Genomic DNA, 12,007 nt, shown 5'->3' on the forward strand with positions numbered 1-12,007 from the left:
GTGGTCTGTATTAAGCAAAGCTGTGATGTCAGAAATTCCTTGGTATAATACAGAGGAAAGAATTCAGACTTTGAGATGTAGAAGTACTAAAGTGTACTTATCAAGTGTGTCCTGCCCACTCCATACTACGTCCCCTGAAAGATGCCCAGAAAGCACTCCCCTTACCACAAAGGCTTGTGTCCTCTTAGGGTGAGAAGAGGAACACCACCTAAGAAATGAAGAAATAATAAATATGTGCATCAATATTCAAAAATCATCTTTATGGCTATGCAGTAAGTGTCTCAGAGTCAGGGTTCCTGCAGAGAAACAGAAGCAGTAGGAGATATATATATAAAGAGATTTATTGCAGGAAATTGGTGTAAATCTGAAATCCATAAGGCAAGCTGTCAGGAAGGCTAGGCTGGGAGCTCTCGGACAGAAGCCGAAGGTGCGCTCCACGCGTGGAATTTCTTCTTCCTCAGGGAAACCTCAGTTCTGTTCTTCAGGCCTTTCAATTGATTGGATGAGGCCCACCCAGATTATCAAGGACAATCTTTACTTAAAGTAAATTGATTATAGATGTTAGCTAAGTCTACAAAATACCTTCACAGCAACACATGGATTAGTGTTTGATTGAAATAACTGGGTACTAGCCAAAATGACACATAAGACTGACCATCACATTAAGCAACATACAATTGGAAAACAAAATTAAAAATATCATTTTCAACAGCATCAAATATCATTAGATACATAGGGTAAATTTAACAAAACATGTTCAAGACCTCTACACGGAAAATTACATTACTAAGAGAAATTAATGAAGACCTAAATAAACAGATGTTCCATGCCCATGGATTGTTAGACTCAATACTCAATACTGATGAAATTCCATTCTCTTAAACTTGATCTACAAATTCAATGCAATCCCAATCAAAATCCCAGCAGAATTTTCTAAAGAATTTGACAAACTGATTTTAAAATTTAAATGAATTGCAACAGATCTAGAGAAGCCAAAACAGTTTATAAAGTGAACAAAGTTAGAGAACTCTAATTGCTTTCAAGACTTCCTTATGGCTACAGTAATCAAGACAATGTGGTACCGATGTTTGACAAAGGTGTCAAAGCCATTCAATAGAGAGAGGAAAGTGTTTTTAACAAACAGTGCTAGAACTGAGTATCTACATAAAAACAATGAACCTAGACTCATTCCTTACAACTTACACAAAATTAACTTGAAATGCATAATAGGCCAAATTATAAAAGCAAAAAGCTTCATGAAGAAAAAAATAGGAAAATATCTTCATTAGCTTGGGTTAGGTAATGATTTCTTAGCTAGTGATCACTATGTGTAAAATAAAAAAAGAAAAGATAGCCTCATACTCCATCAAAATTTAAGTCTTCTGCTCATCAAAAGACACTATTAAGGAAACATATGTGAGCCAGAGGCTAGGAGACAATATTTCCAATACCTATATCTGATAAAACACATATATCCAGAGTATATAAACAATTCCTACAACTCAATAATAATAATAAAAAAACCCAATAGAAAACTCAGCAAGGGGCCAGCCCTGTGGCGTGGAGCTTAAGTTCTGCATGCTCCACTTTGGCAGAGAGTTTGAGGGTTCGGATCTTGAGCACAGACCTACACGACTCATCAGCTATGCTATGGCGGCAACCCAGATATAAAGTGGAGGAAGATTGGCACAGATGTTAGCTCAGGCCTAATCTTCCTACGGAAAAAAAAATTCAGCAAAAAACTGGAACAGGCATTTCATGAAGAAAGGTATAAAAACAGTTTTAAGCACATAAAAGAGTGTTTAACATTAATTATTAGTCATCTGGGAAATGCAAATTAAAAGCACAATGGTATATACCAGAAAATCATTAAAATGGCAAAGATGAAAAGACTAACGCTGCCTAATGATGTTGAGGATGTGGAGCAATCAAAACTTGCACGTACTGCTGGAGGTAGTATAAAATGGTTTAACCAGGGGCTGGCCAGGTGGCGCAACTAAGTTCTCACGTTCCGATTCAGCGGCCAGGGGTTCACTGGTTTGGATCCCAGGTGCGGACCTATTCACTGCTTGTCAACTGTGGCAGGCATCTCACATAAAATAAAGATGGACATGGATGTTAGCTCAGGGCCAGTCTTTCTCAGCAAAAAGAGGAGGATTGGCAGCAGATGTTAGCTCAGGGCTAATCTTCCTCAAAAAAAAAAAATGGTTTAACCAGTTTGGAAATTGTTCTAGTAGTTTCTCATAAAATTAAAAGTACATCTACTCTAAGTTCCAGAAATTGCACTTGTATTTATTTACTCAAGAGAAATGAAAACATACATGCACAGAAAGATGTGTACAATAACGTCCATGGCAGTTTTCTTCAAACTGGAAACAATCTCAATGTCCATCGTCAGCAGATGGATAAACAAATCATAATCTAAACAGACAATGGAATACTCTTCAGCAATAAAAAGGAACAAACCAGTGAAATGTGCTACAACATGAAAAACTTTGAAATTTTTAGGCTGAGTGAAAGAAGACAGATGTAAAAGAGCACCCACCAAATGATTCAATTTATACGGAGTTCTACAGTAAGCAAATTAATCTATAGTGAAAGAAAACCATACAGTGATTGCCTGTGGGAAGGAGGAGTTGGGTGGGGATTAACCGGGAAGTTGCAAAAGGGATCTTTCCTGGGTGATAAAAATCCTCTATATTTTAATAGATGGGGGTTACAGGGATATGTGCAATTGTCACATCTCAAATTTGACCCTTAAGATGTATGCATTTCACGTACGTAAATTTTTCTCCATTTGCAAAGAAATAGAAAAAAAATGTCTCTTGGGAGTAAGTAAGTAAATGCCACAGTGAAGCCAAGCTCAGTTGTTTCTTATCACAATATTTTTGCATGATTTGATTTGTGACCATTTGTTTGTACTACTTTGACTAAAATTTATTTAAAGTACTTGTACAGACTTCCAAGTTAAGATGGTAGAATAAAAACATCTGAAACTCTTCTTTCCCCTAACCCTAATGATAGAATAACAAATAGGACCAAACCAGCCAAAATACTTCAGAATCAATCAAAGGAAAGGACAGAGCTTCATGCCATACAATCCAAAATGTGCAACCCGAAATAGAGACAGAGACAGAGAGAGAGAGAAGAAAGAAGTTTCCTTGAATCAATTTGGCTCCTTGCAGTAGAACAAATTTCCTAGTGCTAAGCCCCCAAAACACACGCACAGTATGCAAGAAATGTGAATGAAAATTTGTTTTAAATTATACTAAGATCCCCAAACATAGAGAAAGGTGAACCAACACACAAAAGTTGCTCCTGCACAAGGAAAAATATAGGAAGATTTAAATTAAAAGTCCTTATGCAGTTAGGAAACAAAGAAAGGCATTAGCCACCAGCAGCTGAGTCTTGGAAATGTTGCCTTTTAGCTGGGTACACTACTGCCCTGAATAAAATGAGTGGGGAAATAAGGAAACAGGGAAGAACGGATATTGAGTAGCTACTAGAGATATATGACACAGATGACAAATTTTATCTAGAAAAAGCATAATTGAAGAAACAGAAGAAATTTCCCTAGGAAGGTTTTGTGTCGTGGAAGAATATAATGAAAATATGAACCTAATAAAAGCAGAGAACCTTAAAGAAGAGATGATAACAGAGTTGAATGAAAAGGAAAATAGCAGATCTAAGAAAGAAATTGAGAAGCAAAACCAAACTAAACAGAAAAAAATGACTAAATTTAGCAACTATATTGCTAAATTGATAACCAAATTACTAACAAAGAAAGAAAGAAGGTTTAAGATAAATACAACAAATGGAGAGGAAAAAGAGATTAAAGTAAGCAGATAGCAGATAATAGACCAAAGCAAAAATAATTTGTGTCATTGAAGTAAGGAACTCAACATGCAGAATGGAAAAGATATTCAAAGACAGAAAAAAAGAAAAATTTCTGGAAAATAGTTAGAACTGAATCTGTAGAAAAATATTATATCATGTTCCAGGAAAAAAAATCATAAATGATGATATATACTGAAACACGTCTTAGGTAAGTTCATAAAACTTCAAAAGTAAAGGAATCATTTTTGAGGGAGAAAAATCAGGTTGAATGCACAATGGAGCAGGGAGGGGCTGATCAGGCTGGCCATGTACCAATCTACAACCACATTCAATGCCTTCGGAAAATGTAGCAATAATCTACAAAGAGCGAGAGAAAGGAATATGTGATTCCAAAATATTGTGCCTTATGCTGAGCTGAGTAATTATCCAAATGCACAGTCAATAGGTAGACATTGTGAAACAATAGGCAGACAACCTTAAAAACAAACAAACAAATCATGAAACATACAATAGTGAATCTTTCTTGAAAAAGAAATGACAACACCAAAATATTCTGCCCCACTAAACAAAATGATAGGAAAAATCATAGCAAATACGGGGTTAATTTAAATATATAACAACAACTAAACTATTATAGGATGCATAATTAGAGAAAGGAACTGTTGTGCTTATAAATTATGTTAGGAAAATAATAATAAAACAACCCAAAATTTGGGGAAAGAAACAATGTATTCATTTTCTTACCTTTCTTAGTGATAAATCACTAGCTATATCAAGGTGAGTAAGTCAACAAGTGATAGTCTAAGTATATTATTTATACATTATACAGTGAATCACCAGAACTAAAAACAACACTACAAACGACAAAATCAGAAAGTGAGAAAGAGAAAAGAGCTAGGAGAAAGTGTAATGTGCTAATTATCTAATCTTTCATAGGGGACATCAATAAATACTGTCTAAAGCTGCTCTGTCAAAAAGTAGTGGTTAGATAAAATACATAAACTTATAAATGTTTCAATAGCAATATCTAAAAAGAGGACATAAGCCTTCCCAATTAAAGAAGAAAAACACACACCACATACACTTAACCCAAGTAACAGCAAGAAAACCCACATACAAGAAGGCAGAAGACAAAGGAAGCATTTAAAACGAAAAATAAAACACAAAATTAGATGAAAAAATGAAAACCAAATATATTCGTTTTTACACCAAATGTAAACAGGATATATTCACACAAAGATGATCAGATTTAATAAAACAACAAACAAACAATATGTTGAATATACTAGAAGCATCCAGAGCTCAAAGACTCAGATTGTATGGAAAAAACAAGACATATTAGGCAAATAGTAACCAAAAAAATCTGAAGTAAAAATATCAATATCACAAAGACTAAATCCAAAACAAATGTTAAACAAGCTCAAGGTCTGTTTTATAAGTATGAGGTATACAATTTACCACAAATATGTACATTTATAATAAGAGATGAAAACACAGACTGTAGAAAAACAGGAAGAAATGGACAGAAACAGTATTAGCAGTATATTCTGACTTGCCTCTGTAGGCTCATGACAGATCAACTACATGACAAAACAAGCGTGCAAAGAATTTTAATAATATAATTATTATACTTCCACTGACAAATATGCCTCAACTTTATAACATGAAAGAGTATGTGCCTTCTTTTCAAGCTCCCATGGAAAATTCACAGAAACCAATGTTACATAAAGAACACAGATAATTTCCAAATATATACTCAAATACATGAAGAACAGACCATAATCCATGAATACAGAGCAATATTAAATTAAAATTAAACCATGTACTTTTTAAGGAAAACATAAGGAATAAGATAATGATTAAAGCAGAAATTACTGATTGGGGAAACATAAAATCAGTAAAATTGATAAAACCTAAAGTGTGGATAGACTTTGTGTTGTTAGGGGAAGGGAGAAAACATGGAGAAAAGGAAAGTTGAGGAAGACTCTCAGGAACCAGTGTGTAGCATTTAAAAAGGCATTTTCATTATGAAAGGCTTCAAATACACACAAAACTAGAGAGAGGAATATTATAAACATCCACGTCTCCAGTGCCACACTGTCTTGATTACCGTAGCATCTATAGAAAGTCTCAAAGATGGGCAGTGTCAGTCCTCTGACTGTTCTTCAGTATTGTGTGGGCTAGTCTGGGTCTTTGGCCTCTTCCTATAGTCTTTAGAATCCATTTGTCCATTACGACAAAATAACTTGCTGGGATTTTAATTGACATTGGGTTGACTCTACAGATCAAGTCAAAAAGAACGGACATCTTAACAATATTGAGTCTTTAACCATGAACAGGGAATATCTCTCTGCTTATTTAGATCCTTTATTTCTTTCTTCAGAACTCTGGAGTTTTCCTCATTTAGATCTTGTACATGTTTTGTTAGATTTACACCTAAGTACTTCTCTTTTTTTGCTAATTGTTAATTGATTTATGGAAAAGCAATCAACTTTTCTATATTGACCTTGTATCCTGCAAAATTACTACATTCACTTAGTTCCAGGAGTTTTTGGTTGATTCTTTGGAATTTTCTAGATAGATAATTATGTCATCTGCAAACAAAGACAGTTTTATTTCTTCCTTCCCCATCTGTATAAGTTTTATTTTCTTCTCTTACCTTATTCCAGTACAATGTTGAATAGGAGTGGTGAGAGGGGACATCCTTGCCTTGGTCCCAATCTTTTTTATTTTTTCTTTATTTTTTTTTTGTGTGTGAGGAAGATTGTCACTGAGCTAACATCTGTTGCCAATCTTCCTCTTTTTGCTTGAGGAGGACTGTTGCTGAGCTAACATCTGTGCAATCTTCCTCCATTTTATATGAGATACTGCCACAGCATGGCTTGATGAGTAATGCTAAGTCCACACCCAGGATCTGAACCTGTGAACCCTGGGCCACTGAAGTGGAGCAGGTCAACTTAATCACTACACCACAGGCCTGGCCCCAATGTTGGTCCCAATCTTCAGGGAAAAGCACTCAGTTTCTCACCATTAAGATGTTAGTGCTAGGATTTTGTATTTATTCTTCATCAAGTTGAGGAAGTTGCCTTCTATTCCTTGTTTGCTGAGAGTTTTTATTATGAATGGGTATTGAGTTTTGCCAAATGCTTTTTCTGCATCTACTGATACAACCAGATTTTCCCTCTTTAGATTGCTGATGTGATGGGAACATTAATTGATATTTATTTATGTATTTATTTATTTTTGCCAAGGAAGATTTGCCTTGAGCTAACATCTGTTGCCAATCTTTCCTTTTTTGCCTGAGGAAGATTGGCCCTGATGTAACATCTGTCCAATCTTCCTCTATTTTGTATGTGGGTCACTGCCACAGCATGGCCACTGCTGAGTGGTGTAAGTTCACACCCAAGAACCAAACCCAGGCCGTCAAAGCAGAGCACACCAAACTTAACCACCAGGGCACGGGGCCAGCCCCAAATTGATTTTTATTTTTATTTATTTACTTACTTACTTTATTTATTATTTATTTTGGAGAGGAAGATTCACCTTGAGCTAACATCCATTGCCAATCTTCCTCTTCTTTTTTTTTGGCTTGAGGAATATTAGCTCTGAGCTAACATCTCTGCCAATCTTCCTCCACATTGTATGTGGAATGCCTCCACATCATGGCTGATGAGTAGAGCAGGCCCACACCTGGGATCCAAACCCATGAACCTGAGCTGCCAATGTGAAGTGTGCAGAACTTTAACCAGTTGGCCATGGGGCTGTCCCCCAAATTGATTTTTAAATGTTGACTGGAATAAATCTCCATGGGTCATCACGTATAATTCTTTTCATATATCATTGGATTCAATTTGCTACTATTTTGTTGAGAGTCTTTGCATCTATGTTCATGAGAGAGATTGGTCTATAATTTTCTTTTCTAGTAATTTCTTTGTCTGGTTTTCATATTAGGGGAATGCTGCCCTCATAGAATGAGTTAGGAAGTATTCCCTCTACTTCTGGAAGAGTACGGTAGAAATTGATATCATTTGTTCCTTAAATGTTTGGTAAAATTCCAGTGAATTTGTAGAACCTATCTGGGCCAGGTACTTTCTCTCTTGGAAAATTATTAATTATTAATTCAATTTTTTAAATGAATATAGATCTATTCAGATTATCTATTTCTCCTTGTGTGAGTTCTAGTAGTTGTCTTTCAAGGCACTAGTCCATTTCATTTATGTTATCAAATTTGTAGCATAGAGTTGTCATACTAATCCTTTATTATCCTTTTAACGTCCATGGGATAAGAAATGATGGCTGTCTTTCATTTTTGATATTAGTAATGTGTGTCTTCTCTATCTTTTTTCTTGGTTAGCCTGGCTAGAGGTTTATTAATTTTATTGATCTTTTCAAAGAACCAACTTCTGGTCTTGTTGATTTTCTCTATTGCTTTCCTATTTTCAATTTCACTAGTTTCTGTTACAATTTTTATTATTTCTTTTCTTCTGTTTACTTTGGATTTAATTTGTTCTTCTTTTTCTAGTTCCCTAAAGTGGAAGCTTAGTTCATCAATGTTAGACATTCCTTTTTTTCTGACGTATGCATTCAGTGCTATATATTTCCATCTAGACACTGATTTCACTACATCCTACAAATTTTGACAAGTTGTATTTCATTCTCATTTAGTTCAAAAGATTCTTAATTTCCTTTGAGATTTCTTTTTTAATATGTGTGTTATTTAGAAGAACGCTTTTAACATCCAAATATTTTGGGATTTTCCAGCCATCTTTCTGTTATTGGTTTCTGATTTAATTCCATGTTTGTCCAAGAGCACACTTTGTATGATTTCTATTCTCTTGAATTTTTCTAAGGTCTGTTTTATGGTCAAGAATGTGGTCTATCTTGGTGAATATTTTGTGTGAGCTTGAAAAGAATGTCTATTTTGCTGTTGTTGGATGATACAGTCTATAAATGTCAACTAGACTGAGTTGATTTGTGGTGCTATTCACTTCAACTACACCCTTACTGATTTTCTGCCTGCTGGATCTGTCAATTATTGATAGAGAGCTGTACACACAGCTTTAACAATTATCAACATTTTGCCATTTAATTTTATATATTAACTTCTTTCATTAATTTTTTTCAATCTCATAGAATGAAATGTCTCAACTTTATACTGGTAGGAGATAGGTAAGAAAGAGTCAAATAATAAAAAAATGAAGACTCTTGTTTTTCCCATTAATATTATACATTTTTTAAAAGTTAGATTCACAGAAAGTTGCAAGGAAAGTATGAGAGGATTTCTGGGAAGATGGTGGTGAAGGAGGACTGTGAACTCACCCCCTCCCATGGACACAACAAATCTACAACTACCCGTGGAACACTTACCTCTGAGGGAGAACTGGCAACTGCTTAAAAAGAACCTGCACAACAAGGGACAACACCGGAAGGAGTGGAAGAGGCAGAAATACACCTCTTCTGGGGAGAAAACCACATTCTAGCCATGGTACTTCATGGCCAGGAGCAATCTTGAGGTATGAAGCTCTTCCCAGAGGGGTGGGGGGATCTGAGCAGGAGATCTGGGCCACAATAGGCATCCCAGCCTTTGAATTCAGCACAACTGAGAGAGTTCCCATAATACCTGGCTTTTCTGGATTATAAAACAAATAGGGAAAACCCCCAGAGAAACTATTGAACTTCAGAGAAAGAGAAGCCTGCTCTTAAAGGGCCCACACACAGATTCACCTGTTCTGGAAACCAACACAAAAATACCAGAAAGCTGAAAAGTCCTTTGGTAAAAGAGAGTCACTTGCTAAGCTCTGAGCACATCTTAGACAGGCAGCAAGTAGCTGGGCCCACCTCCCCAGGGACTGAGACTCTGGTGGCAACCATTGTTGTAACCTAGTCCAGTTGTGCTGACATGGACACTGGCAGATGCCATTGGATTCTTCCTCTGGCCTGTTAGCTCAGAGGTTTGCCCTCTCTACTAGAGCACTAGTTTAATCCAGCACAGCCAACGTAGGGACAAGGTAGTCCACCCTAGGGACTGGCCCCAGCCAACAGGAAGCCTCTAGGGAACTTGTAGGCTCCATATAGGCAGAGTGTGGGCAGCGGGGCAAGTAGGCCTGCCTTGGCAGGATGTGCACACAGTTGGGGCTGCATTGGTGGGGTGTGTGGGCCCTGTGGGTGACAGGGCATGTTGGCTGCATCAGACACGTGCCGCTGGCTAACGCCAACAGCCTAACAGGAGATTTGTCCCACTTTCCAATGCCTGAGATGATTCTGTGCTGCCACACCTGGGGCCAGCCCCACCCATCTGTGCTCATGAGAGAGCTGACAATAGCCCTGTGCCTAGGGAGTGTCACCAGAGGCCTGCAGCAATTGTGAGCCCCTGAGCCTAGCAACCAGCCACACAAGAAGCCTGGCTTACTTAGCAGCAAAACAGCAGCAGGTGTGTACATCCAGCCATGCAGGGCCTTGCCCTGCCCAATAAAGTGACTAAGGCGACTGTTGTAGCTGTACATAGCTGAGCCTTACAATCAGCCAGCCCAGGGGGCCAACCTAGCCTACTCCTGTGCCCACAGCAAGAGTAATCCTGCCACAAGAGAGGGACACATGTAGCCCACACAGGGGACACCTCTGGAACATTTGGAACCAGTGACAAGATGGAAGCACATTTCTGGGCTCCATAAGGCACCTCTTACATAAGGGCACATCTCCTGGGCCAAGAGATGTAGCTGATCTACTAATACATAGATAGAAGCACAGAGAAGAAGGCAACATGAGGAGACAAAGGAATATGTTCCAAATAAGGGAACAAGACATCTCCTCAGAAAAAGAACTAAATGAAACAGATATAAACAATCTACCTGATAAAGAGTACAAACTAACAATCATAAGGATACTCACTGATCTTGGGAAAAGAATAGGTGAATCAGAAAAGAATCAGAAAACATAGAAAAGAACAAGTCCAAACTGAAGAACACAATAATGGAAATGAAACATTCACTAGAGGAAATCAACAGCAGAGTACATGACACAAAAGAATGGATCTGTGATCTGACTGAAAGAGTAGGGGAAATCACCCAAGCTGAACAGAAAAAAGAATTAATACGAACAAGGACAGTCTAAAGGACCTCTGGGACAATATCAAGCATACTAACATTCGTATTATAGGTGTCCCAGAAGGAGAAGAGAGAGACAAAGGGGGAGAGAACCTATTTGAATAAATAATAGCTGAAAGCTTTCCTAACTTAAGGAAGGAAACACATCCAGGTACAGGAAGCACAGAGAGCACCTAACAAGATGAACCCAAAGAGGCCCACACTAACACACATTATAATTAAAATGTCAAGAATTAAAGAGAAAGAGAGGATCCTAAAAGTGCAAGAAAAAGGCAACAAGTTACATACCTAGGAAATCCTATAAGGCTATCAGCTGACTTCTCAGCAGAAACATTATAGGCTAGAAGGGAGTTGCATGGTATACTCAAAGTGCTGGAAGGAAAAAACCTAGAGCTAAGAATACTCTACCAGCAAGGTTATCATTCAGAGTGGAGGGAGAGATAAGGAGTTTTCCAGATAAGCAAAATCTACAGGAGTTTATCACCAATAAACCTGGCTTACAAGAAATGTTAAAGAGACTTATTTATGTGGAAAAGAAAAGACACAAATAGGAATAAGAAAATTATTAAAGAAAAAAATCACTTGTAAAGGCAAAAATACAGTAAAGGTAGCAGATCAACCAACTATAAAGCTAGTATGAAGGTCAAAAGACAAAAGTACTAAAAATATATGTCTTATGATAAGAGGTTAAGGAAAACACACACAAAAACAAGGTTAAATATGATATCAAAAACATAAAATATATGGGGCTGGCCCCGTGGCCAAGTGGTTAAGTTCGCGCGCTCCGCTGCAGGCGGCCCAGTGTTTCGTCGGTTCGAATCCTGGGCGCGGACATGGAACTGCTCGTCAGACCACGCTGAGGCAGCGTCCCACATGCCACAACTAGAGGAACCCACAACGAAGAATACACAACTATGTACCGGGGGGCTTTGGGGAGAAAAAGGAAAAAATAAAATCTTTAAAAAAAAAAAAAAACATAAAATATGGCGGGAGAGGAGTAAAAATGTAAGGCTTTTAGTAAGAGGTCTAACTTAAGAGACCATCAACTTACCTAGGTTATTACATAT

This window comes from Equus quagga, chromosome 7 (assembly GCF_021613505.1).
Source record: "Equus quagga isolate Etosha38 chromosome 7, UCLA_HA_Equagga_1.0, whole genome shotgun sequence".
Classification (NCBI taxonomy): Eukaryota; Metazoa; Chordata; class Mammalia; order Perissodactyla; family Equidae; genus Equus; species Equus quagga.